Here is a 27,902-nt window from a genome sequence, read left to right on the forward strand (position 1 = left end):
CCCAAAATACGTGAGGAATACACTGCAAACACTGAAAAGGGAAATAGACACATATACCATAATAGTTGGAGACTTCAATTCACCACTCTCATCAATGGACAGAACATCTAGACAGAGGATCAATAAAGAAATAGAGAATCTGAATATTACTATAAATGAGCTAGATTTAACAGACATTTATAGGACATTACATCCCACACCTTTTTCTCAAGTGCTCATGGATCATTCTCAAAGATAGACCATATGCTGGGTCACAAAGCAAGTCTTAACAAATTTAAAAAGATTGAAATCATACACAACACTTCCTTGGATCATAAAGGAATGAAGTTGGAAATCAATAATAGGCGTAGTGCCAGAAAATTCACAAATACGTGGAGGCTCAACAACACACTCCTAAACAACGACTGGGTCAAAGAAGAAATTGCTAGAGAAATTAGCAAATACCTCGAGGCGAATGAAAATGAAAACACAACATATCAAAACTTATGGGACGCAGCAAAGGCAGTGCTAAGAGGGAAATTTATTGCCCTAAATGCCTATATCAGAAAAGAAGAAAAGGCAAAAATTCAGGAATTAACTATCCATTTGGAAGAACTGGAGAAAGAACAGCAAACTAATCCCAAAGCAAGCAAAAGGAAAGAAATAACAAAGATTAGAGCAGAAATAAATGAAATGGAAAACATGAAAACAATAGAGAAAATCAATAAGGCCAGAAGTTGGTTCTATGAGAAAATCAATAAGATTGATGGGCCCTTATCAAGATGACAAAAAGAAGAAGAGAGAGGATGCAAATAAATAAGATCAGAAATGGAAGAGGAGACATAACTACTGACCTCACAGAAATAAAGGAGGTAATAACAGGATACTATGAACAACTTTACGCTAATAAATACAACAATTTAGTGAAATGGACGGGTTCCTGGAAAGACATGAACAACCAACTTTGACTCAAGAAGACATAGATGACCTCAACAAACCAATCACAAGTAAAGAAATTGATTCAGTCATTCAAAAGCTTCCTAAAAAGAAAAGTCCAGGACCAGACGGCTTCACATCTGAATTCTATCAAACATTCCAGAAAGAATTAGTACCAACTCTCCTCAAACTCTTCAAAAAAATCGAAGTGGAGGGAAAACTACCTAATTCATTCTATGAAGCCAACATCACCCTCATACCAAAACCAGGCAAAGATATTACAAAAAAAGAAAACTACAGACCAATCTCTCTAATGAATATAGATGCAAAAATCCTCAACAAAATTCTAGCAAATCGTATCCAAAAACACATTAAAAGAATTATACATCATGACCAAGTAGGATTCATCCCAGGTATGCAAGGATGGTTCAACATAAGAAAATCAATTAATGTAATACACCATATCAACAAATCAAAGCAGAAAAATCACATGATCATCTCAATTGATGCAGAGAAGGCATTTGACAAGATTCAACATCCTTTCCTGTTGAAACCACTTCAAAAGATAGGAATACAAGGGAACTTCCTTAAAATGATAGAGGGAATATATGAAAAACCCATAGCTAATATCATCCTCAATGGGGAAAAATTGAAAACTTTCCCCCTAAGATCAGGAACAAGACAAGGATGTTCACTATCATCACCACTATTATTCAACATTGTGTTGGAGGTTCTAGCCAGAGCAATTAGACAAGAAAAAGAAATACAAGGCATCAAAATAGGAAAGGAAGAAGTAAAACTATCACTGTTTGCAGACGATATGATACTATACGTCGAAAACCCGGAAAAATCCACAACAAAACTACTAGAGCTAATAAATGAGTACAGCAAAGTAGCAGGTTACAAGATCAACATTCAAAAATCTGTAGCATTTCTATACACGAGCAATGAACAAGCGGAGGGGGAAATCAAGAAACGAATCCCATTTACAATTGCAACTAAAAGAATAAAATACCTAGGAATAAATTTAACTAAAGAGACAAAAATCCTATATAAAGAAAACTACAAAAAACTGCTAAAAGAAATCACAGAAGACCTAAATAGATGGAAGGGCATACCGTGCTCATGGATTGGAAGACTAAATATAGTTAAGATGTCAATCCTGCCTAAATTGATTTACAGATTCAATGCAATACCAATCAAAATCCCAACAACTTGTTTTTCAGAAATAGAAAAACCAATAAGCAAATTTATCTGGAAGGGCAGGGTGCCCCGAATTGCTAAAACCATCTTGAGGAAAAAAAACGAAGCTGGAGGTCTTGCACTGCCTGACTTTAAGGCATATTATGAAGCCACAGTGGTCAAAACAGCATGGTATTGGCATAAAGATAGATATATCGACCAATGGAATCGAATAGAGTGCTCAGATATAGACCCTCTCATCTATGGACATTTGATCTTTGATAAGGCAGTCAAGCCAACTCACCTGGGACAGAACAGTCTCTTCAATAAATGGTGCCTAGAGAACTGGATATCCATATGCAAAAGAATGAAAGAAGACCCATATCTCACACCCTACACAAAAGTTAACTCAAAATGGATCAAAGATCTAAACATTAGGTCTAAGACCATAAAACAGTTAGAGGAAAATGTTGGGAGATATCTTATGAATCTTACAATTGGAGGCAGTTTTATGGACCTTAAACCTAAAGCAAGAGCTCTGAAGAAGGAAATAAATAAATGGGAACTCCTCAAAATTAAACACTTTTGTGCATCAAAGAACTTCATCAAGAAAGTAGAAATACAGCCTACACAATGGGAGACGATATTTGGAAATGACATATCAGATAAAGGTCTAGTATCCAGAATTTATAAAGAGATTGTTCAACTCAACAACAAAAAGACAGCCAACCCAATTACAAAATGGGACAAAGAGTTGAATAGACACCTCTCAGAGGAGGAAATACAAATGGCCAAAAGGCACATGAAGAGATGCTCAATGTCCCTGGCCATTAGAGAAATGCAAATCAAAACCACAATGAGATATCATCTCACACCCACCAGAATGGCCATTATCAACAAAACAGAAAATGACAAGTGCTGGAGAGGATGCGGTGAAAGAGGCACACTTATCCACTGTTGGTGGGAATGTCAAATGGTGCAACCACTGTGGAAGGCAGTTTGGCGGTTCCTCAAAAAGCTGAATATAGAATTGCCATACGACCCAGCAATACCATTGCTGGGAATCTACTCAAAGGACTTAAGGGCAAAGACACAAACGGACATTTGCACACCAATGTTTATAGCAGCGTTATTTACAATTGCAAAGAGATGGAAACAGCCAAAATCTCCATCAACAGAAGAGTGGCTAAACAAACTGTGGTATATACATACGATGGAATATTATGCAGCTTTAAGACAGGATAAACTTATGAAGCATGTAATAACATGGATGGACCTAGAGAATATTATGCTGCGTGAGTCTAGCCAAAAACTAAAGGACAAATACTGTATGGTCCCACTGATGTGATGGACATTCGAGAATAAATTTGGAATATGTCATTGGTAACAGAGTCCAGCAGGAGTTAGAAACAGGGTAAGACAATGGGCAGTTGGAGCTGAAGGGATACAGACTGTGCAACAGGACTAGATACAAAAACTCAAAAATGGACAGCACAATAATACCTAATTGTAAAGTAATCATGTTAAAACACTGAATGAAGCTGCATCTGAGCTATAGGTTTTTGTTTTGCTTTGTTTTGTTTTGTTTTGTTTTTACTATTATTACTTTTATTTTTTTCTTTATATTAACATTCTATATCTTTTTCGGTTGTGTTGCTAGTTCTTCTAAACTGATGCAAATGTACTAAGAAACGAAATAAAATGATAATATAGAGAAAAAATTAAAATAAAAATAAAAAATACAAAAATATATAAGAAGAAAAGAACAACTATAGCTCAGATGCAGCTTCATTCAGTGTTTTAACATAATTACATTACAATTAGGTAGTATTGTGCTGTCCATTTTTGAGTTTTTGTATCTAGTCCTATTGCACAGTCTGTATCCCATCAGCTCCAATTACCCATTATCTTACCCTGTTTCTAACTCCTGCTGCACTCTGTTACCAATGACATATTCCAAGTTTATTCTCGAATGTCGGTTCATATCAGTGGGACCATACAGTATTTGTCCTTTAGTTTTTCGCTACACTCACTCAGCATAATGTTCTCTAGGTCCATCCATGTTATTACATGGCCTGTATCTCAAGGTAATAAGAATTCAGATTTTGGAAAGTAAGACTGATTCTAATTTGAGGTACAAGGCACTTCCCAGTGGGGAGTCATAAGAAAGACTAATTTAATCAATGAAGAGTGGTTTCAAGGAAAATTCCTTGTAAGATGTAGACTATGAATTGGGGCCTGAAAATCAGAGAATCTTTTTTTTTCTAAATCGATGCATATGTACTAAGAAATGATGATCATACATCTATGTGATGATATTAAGAATTACTGATTGCATATGTAGAATGGAATGATTTCTAAATGTTGTGTTAGTTAATTTTTTTTAATTAATAAAAAAAAAAAGCAATCCTTACAAAAACAATCGTTAACCCCTTATCCTCATTTTCTGCTATGCTGTTCTAAGAGTACACTGGAATTCAGAAAATATTACTATTATTACTTTTATTGTTATTATTACTATTATTATTGTACTTTGATCTAAGATATAAGGCCAAGAACCACTACTGCCTTCTTGCCTTACCCAGGACCACAGGACTTCAGAGTTATGACATATCTATTTGAACTAAAGCATTCAATATTAGATATTAAATATAACTAAAAAGTTTACCTATTGTGGTAGTTCAGAGGTTGTTTTGTACCCCAGAAAATACCATGTTATTTTAATCCATACTTTCAGGTTTATGCCTGTTGTAAGTGGGACCTTTTGGTAGGTTATTTCAATTGAAATGTGACCCCCATATCCACAGTGAGCCTTGATCCTTTAGCTGGAGTCCTTTATAAGAGGGTAAAAGCCATAGAGAAGCTAAGAGATGAAACAAGAAGTTTTTTAAATAAGCCCCAGAGAAACTAAGAGAGGACTCACAGAAAACAGATCAAACCACTGAAGTCAGAGCTGGAAGCAATGAAAGCGCGGTAAAAAGGGCCAACAGATGCCAGTCATGTGCCTTCTATGTTACAGACGTGTCCCAGAAAGTGGCAGCTTGTCTTCAGAATCTAAGTATCAATCTTGTGATGTCTTGGGTTGAACATTTTCATGGTCTAAGAACTGTAAATTGCACATTAATAAATCGCTATTGTCAAAGCCAACTCATTTCTGGTATATTGCATTCTGGCAGCTTTAGCAAACACAAATTCCTATATAAAATAACTATAACAGAATTGTATCAATATCAAGGGGCTGTCCTACACCCACTGATACAGAATTCATTCTGTTTTCTAATGTCTCTCTTTTCATCACTCTTGAATATGCCTTCAATTATTAGTTGGTCTTAATTCTAGTTCTATTAACTTAGATTATATTACCAACACTGCAAAACGACACAGCAGAATTTTTGTAGGATAGCAATTGTCTATATTTGAATGTGGTGCTGGATATGTGGCAATAAACATTTGCAAAATGGATTGAACTGTGCACTGTAAAAAGTGAATTTTACTGTTCTTCAATCATGCATCAATAAACTTGACTGTAAACAATTGCATTATCAAAAAAAGTAAACAGGAGATGGATATAAAAATTAAAAACTTAGAAAGAGTTTTAATTTAGAGCATAAAAGATAGGTCCTAATTTAGCTACTTTTTTTTTTCAGAAGTATATGGAATAAAAGGATCTGTTCATATTGTCAGAAAATATGTTATGCTTTCTACTTTAAAATCAATAAACACTATATATTTCATAAAAATAAAAAGCCATTCCATTTCTGGTATATTGCATTCTGGCAGCTAGCAAACTAGAACAACTTTTGTATAGGGTGTGAGATACAGGTCCTCTTTCATTCTTTTGCATATGGATATCCAGTTCTCTAGGCACCATTTATTGAAGAGACTGTTCTGTCCCAGGTGAGTTGGCTTGACTGCCTTATCATAGATCAAATGACCATAGATGAGAGGTTCTATATCTGAGCACTCTATTCGATTCCATTGGTCGATATATCTATCTTTATGCCAATACCATGCTGTTTTGACCACTGTGGCTTCATAATATGCCTTAAAGTCTGGCAGCGTGAGACCTCCAGCTTTGTTTTTTTTCCTCAAGATACTTTTAGCTATTCGGGGCACCGTGCCCTTCCAGATAAATTTGCTTATTGGTTTTTCTATTTCTGAAAAATAAGTTGTTGGGATTTTGATTGGTATTGCATTGAATCTGTAAATCAATTTAGGTAGGATTGACATCTTAACTATGTTTAGTCTACCAGTCCATGAACACGGTATGCCCTTCCATCTATTTAGGTCGTCTGTGATTTCTTTTAACAGTTTTTTGTAGTTTTCTTTATATATGTTTTTTGTCTCTTTAGTTAAATTTATTCCTAGGTATTTTATTCTTTTAGTTGCAATTGTAAATGGGATTCGTTTCTTGAATTCCCCCTCCGCTTGTTCATTGCTCGTGTATAGAAATGCTACAGATTTTTGAATGTTGATCTTGTAACCTGCTACTTTGCTGTACTCATTTATTAGCTCTAGTAGTTTTGTTGTGGATTTTTCCGGGTTTTCGACGTATAGTATCATATCGTCTGCAAACAGTGATAGTTTTACTTCTTCCTTTCCAATTTTGTTGCCTTGTATTTCTTTTTCTTGTCTAATTGCTCTGGCTAGAACCTCCAACACGATGTTGAATAATAGTGGTGATAATGGACATCCTTGTCTTGTTCCTGATCTTAGGGGGAAAGTTTTCAATTTTTCCCCATTGAGGATGATATTAGCTGTGGGGTTTTCATATATTCCCTCTATCATTTTAAGGAAGTTCCCTTGTATTCCTATCTTTTGAAGTGTTTTCAACAGGAAGGGATATTGAATCTTGTCAAATGCCTTCTCTACATCAATTGAGATGATCATGTGATTTTTCTGCTTTAATTTGTTGATATGGTGTATTATATTAATTGATTTTCTTATGTTGAACCATCCTTGCATACCTGGGATGAATCCTACTTGGTCATGATGTATAATTCTTTTAATGTGTTGTTGGATTCGATTTGCTAGAATTTTGTTGAGGATTTTTGCATCTATATTCATTAGAGAGATTGGTTTGTAGTTTTCTTTTTTTGTAATATCTTTTTGATATTACAAAATCATACCTGGTTTTGGTATGAGGGTGATGTTGGCTTCATAGAATGAATTAGGTAGCTTTCCCTCCACTTCGATTTTTTTGAAGAGTTTGAGGAGAGTTGGTACTAATTCTTTCTGGAATGTTTGGTAGAATTCACATGTGAAGCCGTTTGGTCCTGGACTTTTCTTTTTAGGAAGCTTTTGAATGTCTGATTCAATTTCTTTACTCGTGATTGGTTTGTTGAGGTCATCTATTTCTGCTTGAGTCAAAGTTGGTTGTTCATGCCTTTCCAGGAACCCGTCCATTTCATCTAAATTGTTGTATTTATTAGCGTAAAGTTGTTCATAGTATCCTGTTATTACCTCCTTTATGTCTGTGAGGTCAGTGGTTATGTCTCCTCTTCCATTTCTGATCTTATTTATTTGCATCCTCTCTCTTCTTCTTTTTGTCAATCTTGCTAAGGGCCCATCAATCTTATTGATTTTCTCATAGAACCAACTTCTGGTCTTATTGATTTTCTCTATTGTTTTCATGTTTTCCATTTCATTTATTTCTGCTCTAATCTTTGTTATTTCTTTCCTTTTGCTTGCTTTGGGATTAGTTTGCTGTTCTTTCTCCAGTTCTTCCAGGTGGACAGTTAATTTCTGTATTTTTGCCTTTTCTTCTTTTCTGATATAGGCCTTTAGGGCAATAAATTTCCCTCTTAGCACTGCCTTTGCTGCGTCCCATAGGTTTTGATATGTTGTGTTTTCGTTTTCATTCGCCTCGAGATATTTACTAATTTCTCTTGCAATTTCTTCCTTGACCCTCTCGTTGTTTAAGAGTGTGTTGTTGAGCCTCCACGTATTTGTGAATTTTCTGGCACTCCGCCTATTATTGATTTCCAACTTCATTCCTTTATGATCCAAGAAAGTGTTGTGTATGATTTCAATCTTTTTAAATTTGTTAAGACTTGCTTTGTGACCCAGCATATGGTCTATCTTTGATAATGATCCATGAGCACTTGAGAAAAAGGTGTGGGATGTAATGTCCTATAAATGTCTGTTAAGTCTAGCTCATTTATAGTAATATTCAGATTCTCTATTTCTTTATTGATCCTCTGTCTAGATGTTCTGTCCATTGATGAGAGTGGTGAATTGAAGTCTCCAACTATTATGGTATATGTGTCTATTTCCCTTTTCAGTGTTTGCAGTGTATTCCTCACGTTTTGGGGCATTCTGGTTCGGTGCATAAATATTTATGATTGTTATGTCTTCTTGTTTAATTGTTTCTTTTATTAGTAGATACTGTCCTTCTTCGTCTCTTTTAACTGTTTTACATTTGAAGTCTAATTTGTTGGATAATAGTATAGCTACTCCCACTCTTTTCTGGTTGTTATTTGCATGAAATATCTTTTCCCAACCTTTCACTTTCAACCTATGTTTATCTTTGGATCTAAGATGTGTTTCCTGTAGACAGTATATAGAAAGATCCTGTTTTTTCATCCATTCTGCCAGTCTGTGCCTTTTGATTTGGGAATTCAGTCCATTAACATTTAGTGTTATTACTGTTTGGATAATATTTTCCTCTTCCATTTTGCCTTTTGTATTATATATATCATATCTGATTTTCCTCCTTTCTACACTCTTCTCCATACCTCTCTCTTCTGTCTTTTCGTATCTGCTCTAGTGCTCCCTTTACTATTTCTTGCAGAGCTGGTCTCTTGGTCACAAATTCTCTCAGTGACTTTTTGTCTGAGAATGTTTTAATTTCTCCCTCATTTTTGAAGGACAATTTTGCTGGATATAGAAGTCTTGGTTGGCAGTTTTTCTCTTTTAGCAATTTAAATATATCATCCCACTCTCTTCTAGCTTCCATGGTTTCTGCTGAGAAATCTACACATGGTCTTATTGGGTTTCCCTTCTATGTGATGGATTGTTTTTCTCTTGCTGCTTTCAAGATCCTCTCTTTCTCTTTGACCTCTGACATTCTAACTAGTAAGTGTTTTGGAGAACGCCTATTTGGATCTATTCTCTTTGGGGTGCGCTGCATTTCTTGGATCTGTAATTTTAGGTCTTTCATAAGAGTTGGGAAATTTTCAGTGATAATTTCTTCCATTAGTTTTTCTCCTCCTTTTCCCTTCTCTTCTCCTTCTGGGACACCCACAACACGTATATTTGTGCGGTTCATATTGTCCTTGAGTTCCCTGATACCCTGTTCAAATTTTTCCATTCTTTTCCCGATATTTCCTGTTTCTTTTTGGAATTCAGATGTTCCATCCTCCAATTCACTAATTTCTAGCTTCTGTCTCTTTAAATCTACCATTGTAGGTATCCATTGTTTTTTCCATCTTTTCTACTTTGTCCTTCACTCCCTTAAGTTCTGTGATTTGTTTTTTCAGTTTTTCTATTTCTTCTTTTTGTTCAACCCATGTCTTCTTCATGTCCTCCCTCAATTTATCGATTTGTTTTTTGAAGAGGTTTTCCATTTCTGTTCATATATTCAGCATTAGTTGTCTCAGCTCCTGTATCTCATTTGAACTATTGGTTTGTTCCTTTGACTGGGCCATATCTTCAATTTTCCGAGCGTGATCCGTTATTTTCTGTTGGTGTGTGGGCATTTAATCAGATTTCCCTGGGTGTGAGACCCAGCAGGTTGAAAGATTTTTCTGTGAAATCTCTGGGCTCTGTTTTTCTTATCCTGCCCAGTAGGTGGCGCTCGTGGCGCTTGTCTGTCTGCTGGTCCCACCAGTAAAAGATGCTGTGGCTCCTTTAACTTTGGAAAACTCTTGCTGTGGGGGAGGGTCGTCAGCCGAAGCGGCTTGGGGGAGTGCCAATCCGAATCTCCCAGCCGGCCTGGGATTCCACGCATGGGTAGGGTCGCCGGCCTCTGCGGCTTGGGGGAGCGCCTGTCCAAATTTCTCAGCCGGCCCGGGGCGCCAAGCATGGTGGGGAGGCTCCGGCCTCTGCAGCTTGGTGGAGCGCCTGTCCAAATTTCCCAGCCGGCCTGGGGCGCCAAGCGTGGCGTGGGGGCGCCAGCCGCCACGGCTTGGGGGAGTGCCTATCCACCGTTCCCAGCCGGACCGGGAAGCCACGTGTTTGGAAGGGACCCCGGTTGCCGGTCTCCGCGGCTTGGGGGGATCTCCGATCCAATTCTCCCAGCTGGTCCGGGGTGCCGCGCGTGGGGGGTGGGCGCCCGCCGCCACAGCTTGAGGGGATCGCCTGTCCAATTCTCCCAGCTGGCCCGGGAAGGAGGGAGGGAGGGACTCCGGCCGCCTGCCACCCCGGCCCGGGGAAGCGCGTGCCCCTCAGTGATCTCACCGCAGCGGTTCTTCCAGCCAGTCAGCCGTTCCAGAATGGGGTACGCTGTCTTCTTGGTCTCTGTCGTGGCTCCGGAAGCTGTTCTGTACTGTTTCTACTTCCCTAGTAGCTGTTATGAAGGAGGAACTAAGACCCGCACGTCTTACTAAGCCGCCATGTTCTCCGGAAGTCCCCCCTGTTGGCATACGTTTGTTCTAGTTTGCTAGTTACCAGAATGCAATATACCAGAAACAGAATGGCTTTTAAAAAAGGAAATTTATTAAATTGCTAGTTTACCATTCTAAGGCCATGAAAATGTCCCAATTAAAGCAAAGCTATAAATATGTCCAAATTAAGGCACCAAGAAGAGGTTACCTTCACTCAAGAAAGGCCGATGAAGTTCAGGGCTTCTCTCTCAACTAGAAAGGCACATGGTGAGCATGGTGATATCTTCTACTAGCTTTCTCTCTAGGCCTCTTGCTTCATGAAGATCTCCCGGGGGTGTATTCCTTCTTTATCCCCAAAGGTCTCTGGTGGCATGGGCTCTGGCTCTCATCATTCTGAAGCTTTCTTCAAGTGCTTCCTCTTTTAAAGGATTCCAGTAAACTAATCAAGACCCACTTGGAATGGGTGGAGTCAAAACGCCATCTAATCAAATGTTAATACAATCAGGTGAGTCACAGCTCCATGAGAACAATCAGAAAGCTCCCAGCCAGCAATACTGAATGAGGATTAAAGGATATGGCTTCTCTGGGGTCCACCACAGATTCAAAGCAGTACAGGGAGGCAGACATTTCTTTTAATCCCTATTCAGTACTGTAGGTTGGGAACTTGATTAGATTATCTTCTACACCCAATTGTGGGTATTAACCTTTGATCAGAGGGAGATGTGACTCCACCCATTCCAGGTAGGTCTTGATTAGTTTTTAGGATCCTTTAAAAGAGGAAAGATTTTGGAATAAGCTTGAGAGCCACGAGATCCACAAGAGCTCATGCAGCCAGAGATCTTTGGAGACAAAGAAGAAAAATGCCCCTGGGGGAGCTTCAGGAAACAAGAAACCTGGAGAGAAAGCAAGCAGAGGTTGCCATGTTCACTATGTGCCTTTCCAGCTGAGAGAAACGCTGAACATCATCAGCCTTTCTTGAGTGACGGTAACCTCTTTTTGGTGCCTTAATTTGGACATTTTTATAGACTTGCTTTAATTGGGTCATTTTTACATCCTTATAACTGTAAACTTGCAACTTAATAAATTCCCCTTTTAAAAGCCATTTTGTTTCTGGTATATTGCATTCTGGCAGCTAGCAAACTAGAAAAGATTTTGGTACCAGAGTAGGGTGCTGCTGTGGTTTGCAAATACCAAACATGTTGGAATGGCTTTTTTAAATGGATAAGGGGAAGATTCTAGAAGAGTTATGAGGAGCTTGATAGAGAATGCCTAGAATGCTTTGGAGAGATTGTTGGTAGAAATGTGGACTCTAAAGATACCTCTGTAAAGGCTCTATTCTGAGATGAGGCGCATGTTATTATAAACTGGAATGACAGTGATCCTTGTTTTAAAATGATAGATAATCTGGCAAAGTTGACTAGTGACGTTGGCTGGAAGGCAGATTTTAAAAGCCATGAACTTGGATATTTAGTAGAAGAGATTTCCAAATTAAATGTGGAAAGTACAGCCTGGATTCTCCTTTCAGCTTATAGTAAAATGCGACAGGAAAGAGATAAGCTGAGAACTGAACTCTGGGGTACAAAGAAACCAGAAATTGATGTTCTGGAAAATTCTAGGTTTTCAGGAAGGGAAATCCCAAAGAATAGTGCCCCACCTGAGGATTTAACCAAATGTGGAACCAGTCAGCCATTTCAAAAAAAATCTAGGATTGGAGATGGAGTTATCCAGGAAGGATTTGTGGAAACTACTTCTGTCTGATGGGCAAGATCTGAGGCTACTGCATAGAAAGCCAACAGAAGTGTTGTGGGATCTGTATAAAGAGAACCCCTGCCAGTCTGGACTGAGAGGGACAGAGAAAGGACACAGTGAAGGTAAAATAACTTCCAAGGCAGAACTATGGAAGTTAAAATCTAGAGTCAAGAAACCTAGGACCAGGAGAGTGGACCCACCCAAACATGAGGAGAGGATGAGTTTGCCCTGAAGGTAGAGGATGGACCTTCCACCTCCTTGCAGTAGAAGAGTGGTGCTGCCTTTGGCCCTGGAGAGGGTGGAGCACATTCCTTGGGGACTGGAGAGAGCCCAGCTGCCCCCACATGGAGGGGTTGAATGGTATGCCCCAGAGATGGCAGAAAGCCTGGGTGCAGCCTTGATGCTTGGAGAGGGTGAAGCCAAGAAAAAGGTGGTCTCCCCAATATCCCCCAAGGTTGCATTCAGAGAGATACGGGCCACTGTGTAGGTCCTTGGAAAGGGTAGGACTGCCGCTTTCTAAAGCTCCGAAGATAATTGACTCTCAGACTTTGAAATCTAATGGGTTTTGCCCTGCAGGTTTTTGAGACTGCTTGGGCCCAGTGACCCCTGTGTTCCTTCCAATGTCCCCCTATGGAAATTGGGGTATTTTTCCTATGACGGTCCCTCCTTTCTATGTTGGCAGCAAATACTTGTTCTGAGTTTTACAGGTCCAGAGCCTGAGAAGAATTTTACCTTAGGACAGATTATACCTCTAGCTAACTTTGAGATTTTGTAATGTTTCTGACTTTGTATCGCATTTGTATTGTTACTGAAATGGTTTAAGGCTTTCTGATATTGTGATGGAATAAATGTATTTTGTATGTGGGAAAATATGTCTTTTTTTAAGGTCCAGAGGGTAGAATGTGCCAGTTTGAAAGGATTATGTACTCTAGAAAAGACATTTTTAATCCTGATCCATCTTGTGGAAGCAGACAATTCTTTTAATCCCTATTCAAAATTGTAGGTTGGAAACTTGATTAGATTATCTCCATGGAGATGTGGCATATCTAGTTGTGGGTATTAACCTTTGATTAGAGGGAGATATGACCCCACCCATTGCAGTTGGGTCTTGATTCGTTTACTGGAATCCTTTAAAAGAGGGAACATTTTGTAAAAAGCTTGAGAGCCATGAGAAAGGCATGAGATCCACAAGAGCTGATACAGCCAGAGACCTCTGGAGATGAAACAGCAAACACCTCCAGGGGAGTTTCATGAAATAAGAGGCCTGGAGAAAAAGCTATCAGAGGTTGCCATGTTCACCATGTGTCTCTCCAGCTGACAGAAACCCTGAACTTCATTGGGCTTTCTTGAGTGAAGGTAACCTCTTGTTGGTACCTGAATTTGGACATTTTTATAGCCTTGCTTCAATTGGGACATTTTCTCGGCCTTAGAACTGTAAACTTGCAACTTAATAAATTCCCCTTTTAAAAGCCATTCTTTTTCTGGTATATCACATTCTGACAGCTAGCAAACTAGAAGAGGTGCCAATATGTTGATTATGTTTTCCTGATTGATTGGCCCTTTTTATTGTAAAATGTCCCTCATTGTCTCTAGTAACAATTTTTGCCTTAAAGTCTGTTTTGTCAACTATTAATATGCCAAATCTTTTATGGTTGCCTCTTTCCATCCTTTTTTCTTTCAACCTAGTTGTGTCTTTGAATCCAAAATGTGTTTCTTATAGACAGCTTATAGTTGGATCATATTTTTAATACATTTTGCCAATCTCTACCTTTGATTGGAATGTTTAATCCAAATCCATTTACATTTAATGTAATTACTAAGAAGGTAGGATTTATGTCTGCCAGTTAGCTATTTATTATCTATATGTCTTTATCCTTGTTCCTCCATTCCCTCATGTTTTAGTTTGCTAGCTGCTAGAATACAATATACCAGAAACGGAATGGCTTTTAAAAAGGGGAATTTAATAAGCTGCTAGTTTACAGTTCTAAGGCCAAGAAAATGTACCAATTAAAGCAAGTTAGAAAAATGTCCAAATTAAGGCACCAAGAAGAGGTTACCTTCACTCAAAAAAAGGCTGATGGGTTCAGTGTTTCTCTCTTAACTGGAAAGGCACATGGTGAACATGGCAACAGTTTGCCAGCTTTCTCCCCTAGCTTCTTGTTTCATGAAACTCCCGCAAGGGCATTCTCTTTCTTCATCGCCAAAGGTCAATGGCTGGTGGACTCTGCTTCTCTCAGCCTCGTGGTTCTGCTTGGCTCTGCTGTGGCTTTCTTGTGGCTCTAAAAAGGGACTCTCTCCAAAATGTTTCCTCTTTTAAAGGATTAATGGGTAAAGTCACAACTCCATAGAAGCTATCTGATCAAAAGTTACCACCCATAATTGGGTGGGTCACATCTCCATGGGAACAATCAAAATGCTCCCAGCCAGCAATATTGAATGAGGATTAAAGGACACGGCTTTTCTGGGGTCTACCACAAGATTCAAACTGGCACTCCTCATTTTACTGCCTTGGCTTTTGTTAAATAGATATTTTTTAGACTGCCATTCTAATTCTCTTGTTGCGTCTTGTCATATATATATATATATATTTTTTTTTGGCTGTTCCTCTAGGGTATCAAAATTAATGTCTTTTTTATTTTTCCAAAATCACACACACATACATATACAGCATATATATTATGTGTTAATATGAATGAATTAATATGTATTGATATGAATTAGTTTAAATTGTTAATCAAAATATAAAGAAAATTCAAATCTAAATTATTAATTAAAATATAAAGAAAATACAAATTGAGAATTATATTGAGGTTTATCCCTTTCTTTTCCTGGTTTTTCTTTCTGTAATGCCAAAAATGAAAATAAGGGGAAAATAACCTAGTTTATTTAATCAGTTATGTAAAGGGAAATAATCAAAACAAATACGTGGTATTTGGAATATATTCCGGTGGTTTTGTTTCTTTTATCAATGACTAGTTTGGAGTTGTGAAGACACAGCTTCTGTGTTGGTGACAATCAGCATGGTATGGCGTCTGGTGAAACAGAAAATTATACCTTAAATAAATAAATTGAGTATGCTGCATAGCTCACTTTTATGTCATAAATTTCCATAATTATAGCATGTAACTATGGGAGATGAGAAAGAGTCTATTGCCACCTTTGCTGCATATCACATCATAAGATAATTTTGATTTTATGTGTTTTCTATGGGAGCACTCCTAGATCATTGAAATGGAGTGAAAGAACAGACACTCTATTAATCAAGCAATTGGTATCTTAACTTAAAACAACTTAATTCATATTAATTCTAACTTAAATTCAATAATATACAGAAGCATTGCTCCATCATTGCTCTAGACCTTCCCCTTTCTTTGTATTATTGTCATACAAATTATACTTTTATATGCTTACCAACATACTTTTATAGACTGTGTTTTATAAACACAGTTTTATAATTATAGCTTTACTGAGGTTGCTTTTTAAATCAGATAGGAGAAGAGAGCTACAGAAAAATTACATTATGCTGTCTTTTAAATTTACCTGTGTAATTACCTTTATTAGTGCTAATTTCTTCATGTGGAATTGATTTACCATCTCATCCTAAAAGACTTCCTTTAATATTTCTTGTAAGGCAAGCCTGTTAGCAACAAATACTCGGTTTTTATTTATCTGAGAATGTATTCATTTCTCCTGCATCTTTGAAGGATAGTTTTGCTTTATTTAGAATTTTGTTTGACAGTCTTTTTTTTTCCAACACTTTGAATTTGTCATACTATTGCTTTCCAACCTCCATGGTTTCTGATGACAATTCAACTTTTAATCTTTTTAAGCCTTCTTTGTTTCGAATTAGTTATTTTTTTCCTTGCTGCTTTTGTTTGGCTTTAACAGTTTAATTATAATTTGGCTCACTGTCGTTCCCCTTGAGCTTATCCTACTTGGGAGTGCCCTGAGATTCATAAATGTTTAGAATAATAAAGAGATTTCCTAAAATGCCTTGAACTAACAAATATTCCAACTTTTGCTGAGGGGCCCTGCAAAAGGAGCTCTGTGAAATGAATTAGACTTAATACACATATATAGATCGTTGTACTCCAAAACACCAGAATATACATTCTTCTCTAGTGCACATGGAACATTCTCCAGGATAGGAAATATGCTTGAACACAAAATAAATCTTTAAAAATTTAATAAGATTAACATAATCCATAGCACTTTCTCTGACCACAATGGTATGAAGCAGGAAATGAATAATTAACAAAGAACCAGAGCTTTCACAAATATATGGAGATAAAATAATGCACTCTTAAATAATCAGTGGATCAAGAAGAAATTACTAGAGATATTGATAAATATCTGGAGACAAATAATAATGTGACTACAACATATTAGTGCTTACAGGATGTGGCAAAGGCAGTGCTGAGAGGGAAATTTATTGCCCTAAAATACCTATATTAAAAAAAAGGTAACAAGCAAAAGTCAAGGACTTAACTGCTTACCTGGAGAATTTAGAGAAAGAACAATAAACTAACCCCAAAGCAAATAAAAGGAGAGAAATAAAGATTAAAGTAGATATAAATGAACAAAAATAAAAAGAAAGTCAAAAGTTTTTTCTTTGAGGAAATCAATAAAATTGATGGATCCCTAGCTAGACTGACAAAAATGAGAGGGGATGCAAATAAACAAAATCAGAAATGAGATAACCATTAGTACCGTAGATCTTCAGATAATTAAAAATATAAGAGAATACTATGAACAACTATATTCCAACAAACTAGACAACCTAGATGAAATGGACAAATTCCTAGAAACACACAAACAACCTATACTGTTTCGAGAAGAAGTAGAAGATCTCAACAAATCAATTACAAGTAAAGAGATTCAATCAGTCATCAAAAATCTTCCCACAAAGCAAAGGCCAGGACCAGATGGCTTCACAGGGGAATTTTATCAAACATTCCAAAAAAAAAAAACTAACAGCGATCCTTCAAACCCTTCCAGAAAATTGAGAAAAAAGCATGCTATCTAACTCGGTTTATGAAGCTAACATGACTCTAATACCAGAATCAGATAAGGATACTATGAAAAAGGAAAACTACAGACCAATCTCCCTAGTGAACATAGATGCAAAAATTCTCAACAAAATGCTAGCAAATCAAATCCCATGTATTCTAGTTTGCTAGCTGCCAGAATGTAACACACCAGAGATGGATTGGCTTTTAATAAAAGGGGATTTATTTAGTTAAAAATGTATAGTTCTTCAGAGGAAAGGCAACTAACTTTCAACTGAGGTTCTTTCCTACATGGGAAGACACCGGGTGAACTCTGCTGGCCTTCTTTCCAGGCCTCTGGGTTCCAACAACTTTCCCTGGGGTGATTCATTTTTGCATCTCAAAAATCTTGGGCCGAGCTGCAAGTGCTGAGATGAGGTTGCTGAGCTGCTTGGGCTGTGCTACATTGAGCTCTCTCATTTAAGCTTCCAGCCAATTAAATCAAACGTCATTCATTGCAGCAGGCATGCCTCCTAGCTGACTGCAGATGTAATGAGCAACAGATGAGGTTCACCTACCATTGGCTCATGTCCACAGCAATAGAACTAGGCACCTTCACCTGGCCAAGTTGACACCTGAACCTAACTACCACACCATGACACATTAAAAGAATTATATATTACAACCAACTGGGGTTTATACCAGGAATGCAAGAGTGCTTCAAAACAAGAAAATCAGTCAGCACATTAACAAATCTAAAGGGAAAAATCACATGGTCATATTGATTCATTGATGGTGCAAAGGCATTTAGAAAATTCAGCATCCTTTCCTGATATAAACACTTCAGAAGGTAAGAATTGAAGGAAACTTTCTCAGTATCATAAAGCATATAAATGAAAAACCCATCACCAGCATCATGCTTAATGGTGAGAGATTGAAATTATTCCCCCTGAGATCTGAAATAAGACAGGATGTCCACTATCATCACTATTATTCAACATTATACTAGAAGAACTAGCTGGAGTGATTAGACAGGAGAAGGAAATAAAAGCCATCCAAATAGGAAAATAATAACTGAAACTTTCATTATTTGCAAATGACATGATCCTGTACTTAGAAAATCCTGAGAAACCTATGACAAAGCTACTTAAGTTAATAAACAAATTCAGCAAAGTGACAGGATTCAAGATAAATATACAAAAATCAGTAATGTTTCTATATACAAGCAATGACCTATCTGAGGAGACAATTAAGAAAAAAATTCCATTCAAAATAAAATGACCAAGAGAATCAGTTTATCAGGTTTATCTATGAATAAACCTAACCAGGGATGTCAAGGACTTGTACACAGAAAACTATGAAACATTTCTGAAAAAAATTTAAAATGACCTAAATAGATTGAAAGAAATTCCACGTTATGGATAGGAAGGTTGAATATCGTTATGATGTCAGTTCTCCCCAAATTTATCTACAGATTAATGCAATGCCAATCAAGATTCCAACAGCATACTTTGAAGACTTGGTTATCAAATATATTTGGAAGGGAAAGAGACATTGAATAGCTAAGAATATCTAAAAAAGAAGAGCAAAGTGGGAGGACTATTACTTACTGACTTTAAAGCTTGCTATAAAACCACAGTGGTCAAAACAGCATAGTACTGGCACAAAGATAATAGGATCGACCACTGGGATCTAATCAAGAGTACAGAGCTAGACCACCAGATCTGTGGGTAATTGATCTTTGATAAAGGTCCCCAAAACCACTGACCTGGGACAGAATAGTCTTTTCAATAAAGGAATAGGGGACAATTTTGGCAATGGCCAAAAGAATGAAAGAGGATCCCTTCCCTTACACCCAGTACACAAATTAACTCAAGATGGATTAAGAGTTGATGGATTAAGTGTAAGCACCAGTACCATAAAACTTCTGGAAGAAAATATAGGGAAACATCTTCAAGATCTAGTAATAGAAGGTAGTGTCTTTAACTTTACACTTAAAGCACAAACAGCGAAAGAAAAAATAGACAAATGGGAAATCCCTAAGATCAAGAGCTTTTGTGCCTTTAAAGGACTTTGTTAAAAAGGTGAAGAGGGTGGCCATAACCTGAGTCCCAGCCTTTCGCCTTCCTCTCCAGACAACATGAGCTTTACCACCCACTCCACCACATTCTCCACACCAACTGCTGATCCCTGGGCTCTATCCAGTTGCCCAACCACTGAGTCCAGCCAGCCAGCAGTGGGCCCTGGCGGCTCAGGCTTCCAGATCTCTGTGTCCCACTCCTCTAGCTCCCGTGGCGTCTGGGCTATGGGATGGCCAGGGGTCTGGTGGGAATGGAGGGCATCCAGGGTGAGGAGACCATGCAGGGCCAGAACTGCTGCCTGGCCTCCTACGTGGACAGGGTGAGGAGCCTGGAGACTAAGAACCGGAAACTGGAGGGCAAGATTCAGGAACATATGGAGAAGAAGGGACCCTGTGTCAGGGGCTGGGGCCACTACCTGAAGACCATCAAGGAACTAAGGGCTCAGATCTTTGAAAATTCCATGGACAGTGCCCGCATCCTCCTGCAGATTGATAATGCCCAACTGGCTGCTGATGACTTCAGAGTCAAGTATGAGACTGAGCTGGCCATGTGCCAGTCTGTGGAGAACAACATCTGTGGGCTTCACAAGGTCATTGAGGGCACCACTCAGCTGTAGCTGGAAATGGAAACTGAAACTCTCAAGGAGGAGCTGCTCTTCATAAATAAGAACCATGAGGAGAAAGTAAAGGGCCTATAAACCCAGCTCTAGGTAGATGCCCCCAAGTCTCAGAACCTCAGCAAGATCATGGCAGACCTCTGGGCCCAGTATGATGAGTTGGCTCAGAAAACTGAGAGGAGCTGGAGAAATACTGGACTCAGCAGATTGAAGGGAGCACCACAGTGGTCACCTTTCATTCCATTGAACTAGCAGCTGCTGAGATGACAGTCATGGAGCTGAGATGTACTGTCCAGTCCTTGGAAGCCAACCTGGATTCTGTGAGAAATCTGAAGGCCAACTTGGAGAACAACCTACAGGAGGTGGAAGCCCACTACATTTTACAGATGGAGCAGCTCAGTGGGGTCCTGCTGCACCTGGAGTCAGAGCTGGCACAGACTTGGACAGAGGGGCAGCGCCAGGCCCAGGAGTAGGAGGCCCTGCTGAACACAAGGTCAGGCTGGAGGCTGAGATTGCCACATACCCCACAACTTGCTATAAGATGGGGAGAACTTCAGTCCCAGTGATGCCCTAGACAGCAGCAACTCCATGTAAACCATCCAAAAACCACCACCCGCAAGACTGTGGACAACAAAGTGGTATCTGAGAACAACACCACCAAAATTGTGAGGCATTGAGGCAGCAGATGCAGGGTGCCTTCTGGGGAATGGGTGACCAATAAAAACATCCGCATCTTTAAAAAAAAAAAAAAGGGTGAAGAGGCAGCCAACTCAATGGGAGAAAATATTTGGAAACCATATATCAGATCAAGGCTTCACATCCTGTGTACATAAATTATATAGCTCAACAACTAAAGAACAAACAACCCAATTAATAAAATGGGCGGAGGATATGAATAGACACTTTTCCAAAGAGCAAATACAAATGACTAAAAAGCACATGAAGAGATGCTCATTTTCATTAGCTGTAGGGGAAATGTAACTCAAGCTGACAATAAGATATCACCTCACACCTATAAGAATGACTGCTATTAACAAACAGAAAACTTACAAATGTTGGGGACACGTGGAGAAATTAGAACAATTATTCACTGTTGGTGGGAATGTATAATGGTGTAGCTACTCTGGAAGACAGTTTGGCAATTCCTCAGAAAACTAAATATTAAGTTGCCCTATGACTCAGCAATAGCAGTACTCGGTGTATACCCATAAGAGCTGAAAGGAGTGACATGAACAAACATTTGCACACTGATATTCATAGCAGCACTATTCACAATTGCCAAAAGATGGCAACAATCCAAGTGCCCATCAACAGGTGAGTGGATTAAAAACATGTGATATATACATACAATGGAATATCATGCAGCAGTAAGACAAAATGAGGTCCCAAAGCATATGACAACATGGATGAACCTTGAGGACATAATGCTGAGTGAAATAAGTCAGATACAAAAGGACAGATACCGTGTGATTTCACTATTATGACTCTGGTAAAGGTAATCTAAGAGGTTACACTGTAGAATATAGAATACCTAGAGGTACACAAAAGCTAGAGACGGGAAAGGCTACACAATGATGTTGTACTTAAATGCAAGGGAATGGTTAGAAGTGATGGTAACTAATTAGTAGGGTTACAAATAACATTGCCATATTGAGAGTGAATCTGATTGAAAGGGGATATGTAGTGCCATATGTCCCACTGATTAAATCTATAATTATAAATAAGTTCTCACATGAGCTATTTCAAAGGTTTGATATTGGACAAAGAGTCAGTAGTAGAAGGGTGAAGGGGGAAAACTAAAATTGCATGCTATGGCCAGTAGTTAACAGGGAGACACCAACAGTACCATAGCACTCCCAGGGACAATTAATGGGGGGTGGTGGGGTGGGAGAAGGACAAGTGATAAAGAGTTGTTTTGATTTGATATTTGGTAACACTGTGTTTGTCAGTTCTTTGTTGCTATAGACCAGTGAAAGTTGTCGAAAGTCAAGAGTGCTGCTGATTGAACAACCAAGTGAGGATAATGATTTGTTTAGTTTGGAAATAATCCCTGATGCCCAATAGATGGAGCCAAAGGTTACAATAACTGAGAAACAGAATGGCAACCTGGGATACATTTATATGATGAATATGGTGTGGCTACAAAAGGATGGACATTGAGAGGCACACAACGAACTGAATAAACCTTGGGGACAATGTGTTGTGCAAAATAAGCCAGAAACAAAAGAATAAATATGTCAAAGTCTCTTTCAGAAAATACTTAAAAGAAAATTGGAGCCTATATTATAAGCCCTTACAGCAGTCATACTTAGTCTTAAATTGGAAATGTATTTCTAGGTTCTGAGACACTAAGTTATATGTGTATCAGCTGCCATTTCCATGGAACTTTGAGTAACTCTCTGATACCTACAACCCAGAAATGAAGTGCCACAGCCCTGGAAGATAGTATAGCGATATATAATAACAGTCAAAGTAACTGAAAAAAATATCAGACCTCAATTAGAGATAAAAACATAGCGAATCTGACTGGGACTAAGGTAAATCAGAATACAGGGTAAAAGATGATAGTATGTGTACTCTAGACCTTCACCTACTATATGAGACCAAAGGCAGAGAGGTTTAAAAAAATCTATATTCTATTTAACACACATTCTAAATTAACCTGCCTGGATAGGTTATTTAAACAACCCAAACTCCTGGAGTCCAGGACAGGAGTGAGGCTTTATAATTCTACATGTCTTAATGTAATACCAGAATACATCTCTGGTATTATGATGGGCTGATAATTAAAAGGTGTTGGTAGAGTCCCTTGTCTGAAGAAAAAAAAAATGTAACAATTAAACTTTCCCATCTGGGAAACCTAACCAATTGGGGACTCACAAGAAAATAGGCCAAGTCCTTGATTTTGAGTCTTGTTCTTATGAAACATCTGTAGTGGAGAAGCTCAGGAAGCCTATAACGAGACCTAAGAGTTGCTTCCAGGAAACTTCTTTTGTTGCTCAGAAGTGGCCTCTCTCTCTCGCTAGTCCCAACTCTGCAAGAGAAATCATTATCCTTCTCCCTATATGGGACATGACATTTAGGGGTGAAAGAATCCCTAAACATGGGCCTTAGTTCCCAGGGATGAGTCTGGCCCTGATGCCCTGGGATTGACAACACCTTCCTGACCAAAGGGGGGGAAAGAAAGGTAATAAAATTAGATACTAGTGGCCAAGAGATATCAAATAGAGTCAAGAGACTATTCTGGAGGCTTCTGTTATGCAAGCTTCAGTTAGATAGTGCTAATTGCCATGGTTTTCTTTTTTTCTTTTTTCTTTTTTAATTCATACATGAATTTATTAACGTAAATTCTGAAAAACTGGCAGTTTAACAAATCATTTATGGAGTACTTAGTTTGTGATACTCATACATATTATAGAATAGGGTAACTATAAAATCTAATAATCTCTATTTTACTGAAAACTGAACTTTATGACTAAGAATCAGTGTTTTCACAACACTAGCAATTGTCTTTTTTTTAATTTATTAAACATAACATACAAACCCAAACATTCTTACCAAATGATCATTCCATTCTTGATATATAATCAGTAACTCACAATATCATCACAGAGTTGTTTATTCATCATCATGATCATTTCTTAGAACATTTGCATCAATTCAGAAAAAGAAATAAAAAGAAAACAAAAGTATTCGTACATACCTTAGCCCTTACCCCTCCCTTTCATTGATCACTAGCATTTCAATCTACTAAATTTATTTTAACATTTGTTCCCTCTATTATTTATTTATTTATTTATTTTTAATCCATGTGTTTTACTCATCTGTTGATAAGGTAGTTAAAAGTAGCATCAGACACAAGGTTTTCGCAATCACACAGTCACATTGTGAAAGCTATATTATTATACAGTCATCTTCAAGCAACATGCCTACTGGAACACAATTCTACATTTTCAGGCAGTTCCCTCCAGCCTCTCCATCACACCCATTGACACTTTATTTTGTCTCATTTCTCTCATCCCCCTTTTGGTCAAGAAGGTTTTCTTAATTTCTTGATGCTGAGTCCCAGCTCATTCTAGGATTTCTGTCCCACATTGCCAGGAAAGTCCACACCACTGGGAGACATGTCCCATGTAAAGAGGGGAAGGGCAGTGAGTTTGCTTGTCATGTTGGCTGAGAGAAAGAGGCCACATCTGAGCAACAAAAGAGGTTCTCTTGGGGATGAGTCTTAGGCCTAATTTTAAGTAGGCTTAGCCTATCCTTTGCAGGGTTAAGTTTCATACGAACAAACCCCAAGATTGGTGGCTCAGCCTATTGCTTTCGTTGTCCCCATGCTTGTGAGAATATCAAGAATTCTTCACTTGAGGAAGTTGAATTTTCCCCCTTTCTCACCATTCCTCCAAGGGGACTTTGTAAATACTTTTTTATTCACTGTTCACATCACTCTGAGATTTATTGGGGCATCACTCTGGACAAACCTACAGAATCTCATGCCCTCCTCAAGGTTCCATGTACTATGGTGTTCAATTAAGCTGTCCACATAAGTTATATTAGGAAATGTACTAGTCACCATGGTTTTCTAAGCCCCAACCAACATCACTCCTTTTAACTGTTAAGAACACCTAGGTTCCTTTCCTGACCTGAGGCCAAGGAGGTAACTGTTATGTTTTCATCGTTTGTTTTCCCCCAAATAACCAGCACCACACTCATTTTCTGTGCTGTTCCCATGTGATTCGTTCTCTCCTTTCTAAGATTGCACTAGTGGGATCCCCTGCAAGATGATTCAGGTGATGTCCCAATGCTTGTCTGGATGAAAGAAAACCCAGAGGAAGACAGTTATCTGCTGTTCTATTGATAATGCAAGCACTGGAGTTAGTGAACTTGAAAGATGTAGCCATAGACTTCATTCAGTATTCTAGTTTCTAAGCTGCTGGTATGCGATATACCAGAAATGGAACAGCTTTTAAAAAGGGGAATTTATTATGGTGCAAGTTTACATGTTCTAGGGCTGTGAAAATGTCCAAATTAAAGCAAGTCTATAGAATGTCCAATCTAAGGCATCTAGGGAAAGATACCTTGGTTCAAGAAGGACGATGATGTTCAGTGTTTCTCTCTCAACTGGAAAAACACATGGTGAACCTGGTGACACCTACTAACTTTCTCTCCAGGCTTCTTATTTCATGAAGCTCCCTTGGGGTCATTTTCCTTCCTCATTTCCAAACATCTCTGGCTATGTCGGCTCTATATTCTGGTTACGCTCTCGCTGCTCTTTCCAAAAAAATGTTTCGTCTTTTAAAAGAGTCTAGTAATTTAATCAAGACTCACCTGTAATGGAGTCACAACTCCATGGAAGCCATCAAATCAAAAGTTACGACCCATAGCTGAGTGGGTCACTTCTCCATGGGAACAATCAAAAAGCTCCCCACCAGCAACATTGAATGAGGATTAAAGGAAACCACTTTTCTGGGGCACACCACAGATTCAAACTGACATACCCAGTATGGGTGGAGCATGCTAGACACAGCCCAGTGAAAGGTATTAAAAAATGTGATGTTATCGCTTCTCGACCTTTTGGCTAAGATCATGTGTAGTATCTATTCTTATCAATTTAATATCTGATATGTCCTCTATCCGAGGACAATATATTAAATGGATTTTTGGAATTAGATGGAATAGGAGCTTGCTCCATCCACTCCACGCATGGACTTGGTATTGCAGTACTTCCAGGAACGGTGCACCCCCCCTCAGGGGGACAATAAATGTATAAAGTCAGAAAAAAAAATGTGATGTTGAAGAATACCAGTTGTCTGGTCTTAGTGGCATGTTAGGTCTGCAGATCAGATGTACATTCCAAGTTGGAGAAAGGAGAGGGACTGTGGAAAGAAGAAATAGGATTTTTTCAAAAGCAGTTTTCAAGCAGGGAAAATTGTCTTAAAAACAAAAAAATGGAGGGTGAAAGGGTAGTTCAATGGTGGAATTCTTGCCTGCCATGCAAGAGACCTAGGTCCGATTCCCAGCCTATGCACTTCTCAAAAAACAAACAAGCAAAACAAACAAAAATAAATCAATCAAACAAAAATTCAACAAATGGTGCTGCAATAATGGGATACTCAAGTGTAAAAATAATGAAACATGACCCCACCGTACAGCATCCAAGAAAAAAAATATATTTTCTGTGCAACATGTTAAAACACATCTGCTGATGCTTCCGGGTCAAGATGGCGGCTTAACAACGTGCGCGTTTTAGTTCGTCCTCCAGAACAACTGCTAAATAACCAGAAACAGTACAGAACAGCTCCTGGGGCCACGTCACTGACCAGACACACAGCGTACCCCAGTCTGGACCAGCTGGACCGGCTGCGAGCACCCCCCAAAACCGTGAGTTCCCAAAGCTGCAGCGGCCAGCGCCCCTCCCCCACAGGCCACTTCCCAGAGGGAAAGGAAAGGACTTTACCAGCAGCAGTGACTGGGCACAATCAAACGCCAATTGTGGAACTAATTAACAAATTCTCACTACTAAAAATAGGCCCCCAGCTTAGGTGAACCTGATCAAAGCAGAGGTTGCTCATTTTTGCCCCGGCACCAAGGGGGCAGGACTGACAGAAAAAGGGGGGAAAAAAAGAGGGAAACAGGTTTTTGTGGCTGTGTATCTACAAAGGCTTGACTGCCTCTGGATACAGCGGCAGGACTTTTCAGGCTGCAACTGCCCCAGGCATAGGCAGAAGTGAGCTCTTTTGGGGGCTTATCTGGAGCCTGTGCCTTCCCCAGGGGAGGGGTGAAGGCCCACCCAGGTGGAATCCCTCCATCAAGGAATTCAGACACCGGTGCTTGGTAATTTGAATCCATTAAAACCAGCCTACAACCTCTCCTCTGTCTCCAACAAACCCCCAGCCAAAGTTAAAGGTACTGCATCATCTTATGCTGGTGGGACCTGCAGTCAGACAAGCACCACACACAGGGCAGGATAAGAAAAACAGAGTCCAGAGACTTCACAGGAAAGTCTTTCAACCTGCTGGGTCTCATCCTCAGGGAAAACCGATGCAGGTGACTCTTTCCTCCTGATAGGAGGCCAGTTAGGTCTGGGAAAATCTGGTTGGGGTCTATAATATCTAAGCAGACCCTCCTAAGTGTGTGTGGGGGAAAGGTACCGCACAAGCAGGGCAAGAAACAAGAAAACAAGAACTGAAAAATTCTCCTCTGTTAAACAAAACTTAAGCTAAAGGTCCAGATAAAGCTGAACAGAATGTCAAAGAACAGATAGACAACGAATTCATTCAGCAAGAAAACCCTAGATAAAAGAAGTGAAAGCAATCTCCAGAATAAACTAATTAAGGTAATTAAATGCCTAGACGCCAGCAAAAAATAACAAATCACACTAAGGAAATTGAAGATATGGCCCAGTCAAAGGAACAAACCAACAATTCAAATGACATACAGGAGCTGAAAGCTAATTCAGAATATATGAACAGACATGGAAAACTTCATCAAAAACCAAATCAATGAATTGAGGGAGGATATAAAAAAGGCAAGGAAGGAACAAAAAGAAGAAACTGAAAGTCTGAAAAAACAAATCACAGAACTTATGGGAATGAAAGACACAGTAGAAGAGATGAAAAAAACAATGGGAACCTACAATGGTAGATTTCGAGAGACAGAACATAGGATTAGTGAACCGGAGGACAGAACATCTGAAATCCAACAAGAAACAGAAACTATAGGGAAAAAAATGGAAAAAATATGAGCAGGGACTCAGGGAATTGAAAGACAATATGAAGCGCATGAATATACGTGTTGTGGGTGTCCCAGAAGGAGAAGAAAATGGAAA

The 27,902-nt window shown here is 38.8% G+C and overlaps 1 protein-coding gene and 1 non-coding gene across 10 annotated transcripts in view; both read left to right on the forward strand.

Annotated features, from left to right (window-relative positions):
• The window catches only part of LOC143660053 (uncharacterized), a 119,667-nt gene that overhangs the window by 51,812 nt on the left and 39,953 nt on the right, over nucleotides 1-27,902 (forward strand). The window lies entirely within an intron of this gene.
• On the forward strand, nucleotides 25,633-25,820 carry LOC143660486 (U2 spliceosomal RNA). The gene has a single exon (XR_013164083.1). It is a non-coding gene; the product is annotated as a U2 spliceosomal RNA (small nuclear RNA).

This window comes from Tamandua tetradactyla, chromosome 16 (genome assembly GCF_023851605.1).
Source record: "Tamandua tetradactyla isolate mTamTet1 chromosome 16, mTamTet1.pri, whole genome shotgun sequence".
Lineage (NCBI taxonomy): Eukaryota > Metazoa > Chordata > Mammalia > Pilosa > Myrmecophagidae > Tamandua > Tamandua tetradactyla.